The sequence below is a fragment of the Pongo pygmaeus genome, chromosome 1 (assembly GCF_028885625.2).
Source record: "Pongo pygmaeus isolate AG05252 chromosome 1, NHGRI_mPonPyg2-v2.0_pri, whole genome shotgun sequence".
Lineage (NCBI taxonomy): Eukaryota > Metazoa > Chordata > Mammalia > Primates > Hominidae > Pongo > Pongo pygmaeus.
This window is the reverse complement of record NC_072373.2, coordinates 37,105,944-37,111,155: the sequence shown is the minus strand read 5'-3', so window position 1 is coordinate 37,111,155 and position 5,212 is coordinate 37,105,944.

The following is a 5,212-nucleotide window of genomic DNA, read 5'->3' as shown; positions in this document are numbered from 1 at the left end:
AGCAGATTAATAGATCTACCCTCTTATATAGTTACCTTTTTGTGACAACAGCAGCTATGATCTACTTATTTAACAAAAAACCCCTAATATAATACAATTTTTATTAACTTTCCTCCTACATTAGATCTCTAAACTTATTCATCTTACATACATGCTATTTTGTATCCTTTGACCTACACCTCCCCGTTTCCTCTTCCTCACTTCATCCCACTGTTTCATTCTCTGCGTATTTGAACTCCTTTTTTAAAAAAATCTACATATAAATGAGATCATGCAATATTTTTCTGTATCTGACTTATTTTGTTTAGCATAATGTCCTCGAGGTCCATCCATGTTGTGGCAAATGGCAGGATCTCCTCTTAGAGGGCTGAATAACATTCCATTATATATATATTGTATATATATAAATGTGTCTGTATAATGCATATAATGCAAGTGTATATATATATTATATATATAAACAATATCCCATTATACACACACACATACATACCATTTTCTTTATATGTTCGTCTATTGATGGACATTTAGGTTGTTTCCATGTATTGCCTATTGTGCACAATGCTGCACTTAACATTGGGAATGCACATATCTTTAGCAAGTGGTATTTCATATCCTTTGGATATACATCCACTAGAAGGACTGCTGGGTCACGAGGTAGTTCTATTTTGAATTTCTTCAGGAACTCCATGCTGTTTTCATAATGATTGTACCAATCTACATTCCCACCAATTGTGTACTAGGGTTCCCTTTTCTCTACACCCTTGCCAACATTTGTTGCCTATTGTCTTTTTGGTAATAGCTATCCTTATGGATGTGAACTGATATCTCCTAGTGGTTTTAATTTGCATTTCCCTGATGATAGTGATGTCAAGTAACTTTTCACATACCTGTTGACCTTTTTTTTTTTTTTTTTTTGAGACAGAGTTTCACTCTTGTTGCGTAGGCTGGAGTGCAATGGTGCAATCTCGGCTTACTGCAACCTCCGCCTCCCGGGTTCAAGCGATTCTCCCGCCTCAGCCTCCCAAGTAGCTGGGATTACAGGGACCCACCATAATGCCTGGCTAATTTTTTGTATTTTTTTTTAGTAGAGACGGGATTTCACCATGTTGGCCAGGCTGGTCTTGAACTCCTGAACTCAGATGATCCACCCACCTCAGCCTCCCAAAGTGCTGGGATTACAGGCATGAGCCACCGTGCCCAGCACCTGTTGACCATTTTTATGTATTCTTTAGAGAAATGTCTGTTCAGGTCTTTTGTCCATTTTTATTTTATTTATTTATTTGTTTTTGAGACAGAGTCTCCCTCTGTCATCCAGGTTGGAGTGCAGTGGCACTATCTCGGCTCACTGCAACCTCTGCCTCCCGGGTTCAAGTGATTCTCGTGTCTCAGCCTCCCAAGTAGCTGGGGCTACAGGTGTGCACCACCACGCCCAACTAACTTTTGCACATTTAGTAGAGACGGGGTTTTGCCACGTTGGCTAGGCTGGTCTCAAACTCCTGGCCTCAAGTGATCTGCTCGCCTTGGCCTCCCAAAGTGCTGGGATTACGGATGTTAGCTGCTGTGCCCAGCCTTGTCAATTTTAAAAATTTTTTTTTTTTTTAGGTTATTTATTTTTATGCTATTGAGTTGTAAGAGTCCTTTATAAATTTTGGATACTAACCCCTTACCAGATATGTGGTTTGCAAATTTTTTTTCCATTCCATAGGTTACCTTTTCATTTTGTTGATTGCTCCCCTTTGCCATGCAGAAGCTTTTTGGTTTGATGTGTCCCATTTATTTATTTTTGCTTTTGGACCCTGAGCTTTTGATATAATATAAAAACAAAAATCATTGCCAAGGCCAATGTCAAGGAGCATTTTCCCTATGTTGATTTTGAGATGATTTTAGTGTATGGTATAAAGGTCCAATTTCATTGTTTTGCATGTGGATGTATGGTTTTCCTAGCACATTTATTGAAGAGACTATCATATACGGTTGAATTTATCTCTGGGCTCTCTATTCTGTTCCACTGGTTTATGTGTCTGTTTTTATGTCAGAACTATTCTGTTTTGATTACTATAGCTTTGTAATATGCTTTTAAATCAGGAAGTATGATACCTCTAACTTCTCCTTTTTCAGTATTGCTTTGGCTATTTGGGAATTTTTGTGGTTGCAAATGAATTTTATTGTTTTTTCTATTTCTGTGAAGAATGCCATTGGAATTTTGATAGGGATTGGGTTAAATCTATATATTGCTTTGGATAGTATGAACATTTTAACAATATTAATTTCCCTGCTGGAATAGCAGTTAGGATTTGGTGCTCTCTCCTGCAGCTTCTTGAAATGTGACTTTGCTAAGCCTTAAGCAATTAAACACATTATATCTCTGGAAACATATATAAGAAACTGATAGCAGTGGTTGTCCCCAAAGCGGGGAACCAGATGTTGGGAAGCAGGGGTGGGAGTGAGATGTTTCCTGTTGCCCTTTTACTCCTTTTGAATTTTAAATAATGTGAATGTATTTAAATAAATAGAAATGAGGCACTAAAAATTAGTGTATTTTTATAAGTCAGATACTATCTTGATTTAGATTCTAGTAAAGTGGTAGTAAGACACAAACATTTTAAAGAGATATGAGATATTTTTTATTTTTTGAGATAAAGTTTCACTCTTTCTCCCAGGCTAGAGTGCAGTGGCACCATCAGTGCTCACTGCAGCCTTGACTTCCTGGCATCAGGTGATTCTCCCACCTGAGCCTCCTGAGTCACTGGGACTACAAGTGCACACCACCACCCCCACCTAATTTTCTGTATTTTTAGTAGAGATGGGGTTTTGCCACGTTGCCCAGGCCGGTCTTGAATTCCTGGGCTCAAGTGATCCTCCGGCCTTGGCCTCTCAAAGTGCTGGGATTACAGGCGTGAGCCACTGTGCCTGATCATGAGAGAAATTTTGTGTAAATTTGGAAAATAATACCACTCTTTGATTCTGTAGATCCGGCACCTTGGTCTGGTGTTCTATTGGAGCAGTTTGGGAATCATGACTCTTAAGGAAAGAGAATGTTGACAGTTGAAACTTTGCTTGGATATGCTTTAGAAAATTTCACAGTGATTTGAAAAGAACATTCTCTGTGATGTGCTCTTTAAAACCATTACACAACCATTATTTTGATGTTGTAGGTATTACTTTTTCTTGCATCATTTTTCTCAACAAAAGAATAAGGTCAGTAAGTGTATATACGTTTATAAACTAAAGAAGTCAAGTAATGTAAGCACAAACCATCCAAGGAATTTGTCAGTGATGCAGTCCTGGCCTCTAAATTGCTCTTGACCAAGGAGCTTCACATATGGGAAAGATCAGAAATTCTATGGCATGGAATCAAAGACACTCTTCCTGCTTCAGGGGCACATATAGATTAGTACTGTCATTGCAGTTTCCTATTAGACAATTCTTAGTGACCAAATCTCTGTCTAGGACCCAGATACCTTATTTACTCAAAATAGTGGACAGAAAATAAATGTTTGATATACATATATGCATAACATTTTCATCTACATAATTTTTATTTCCCTGAGTGTTTTTTCTTGGGTCATATTTAAAACTCATGCCAGCCCTGTGAAGAAGGTTGTCATTTTTTTTTTCTGATGTACACATGGGGAAAAAGCGACTGGACAGGATTATTCTATTGATAAGTAGCACAGAGTCAGGCATTTTGATTCTTGGGCTTTTGTTCTTCCCCCTGGAAAATGCTTAGTGACTTGATCTGGAATGCCATCCTCTTTTCAGGTTTTGACTTGATCTTTAAAATTATGCTCAAAATTCTTCCCCAAGAGGCTGTTTCAGACAAAGCCCAGATGATTTTTGCTGGTTCCAAGACTCCCAAAAACTTGTTTCCAGTATTTTTTATTCTATCTAGTATCTATTATTTATCATATTCCAGTATGAACGTGGAATATGATTTATTGTATTGACTAACAGAATTTGCTTTATTGTATTTATTTCTTTTTTTCTTTCTTTTTTTTTTTAAGACGGAGTCTCACTCTGCCACCCAGGCTGGAGTGCAGTGGCGCAATCTTGGCTCACTGCAACCTCCACCTCCTGGGTTCAAGCGATTCTTCTGCCTCAGCCTCCTGAGTAGCTGGGACTACAGGCTCGTACCACCACGCCCGGCTAATTTTTTATTTTTAGTAGAGACGGGGTTTCACCATGTTGGCCAGGCTGGTCTCAAACTCCTGACCTCGTGATCACCCGCCTCAGCCTCCCAAAGTGCTGGGATTACAGACATGAGCCCTGCGCCCGGCCTGTACTGATTTTCTTTCTATTTGTCTCCCTTTCTTATTTTATGTAAATTATTATAAATAGTACTACTCCTGACTTATAGACATTTACAATCTGTTTTTAATAACTTCCAGATGACTAGAGAATAGTAGTTCCAAACTTTCGTGTACATAAGAATAACCTAGGGAAGTTATTAAAAATAGACTTCTCAGTGCTTTTCCCATAGGTTCTAATTCTGTGGGGAGGAGGCGGGGGGAGGTCCAGAAATCTGCATTTTCAATAAGCACCCCAGAGGATGCTGATGCAGGTGATCCAGTAACCACGCTTTCAGAAATTCTGCTGTTGAGAACTAAAAATGTGATTGTTATCCTCTACTCAGTGGGGGAAACAGAGATGTAAAATAAAATAACTGAGTTCTTGCTCTCTTGGTGTTGACAAACTTTCAGCTGTGAGTGGTGTGGACACTAAATGCAATAGGAATACAAAGAAGGGAGGCATCACTTCTGGCTGGATTGTCATGCTTCGTAAGATAGGGGGTTTGAAGAAAAGAAATTTCAAAAAGATGAAAAAAAAGTGGGCCGGGCACGGTGGCTCACGCCTGTAATCCCAGCGCTTTGGGAGGCGGAGGTGGGCGAATCACGAAGTCAGGAGTTCGAGACAAGCCTGGCCAACATGGTGAAACCCCGTCGCTACTAAAAATACAAAAAATTAGCCGGGCGTGGTGGCAGGTGCCTGTAATCCCAGCTACTCGGGAGGCTGAGGCAGGAGAATCGCTTGAACCCGGGAGGCAGAGCTTGCAGTGAGCTGAGATTGTGTCACCATTGCACTCCAGCCTGGGTGACAGAGCAAGACTCCGTCTCAAAAAAGAATAAAAAGAGTGGATTATTTCAAGATGTTGGAACAGCAAAGACTAAGTGTTGAGGATGCATAACTTCTTTTAGGGGATCAGTATGTG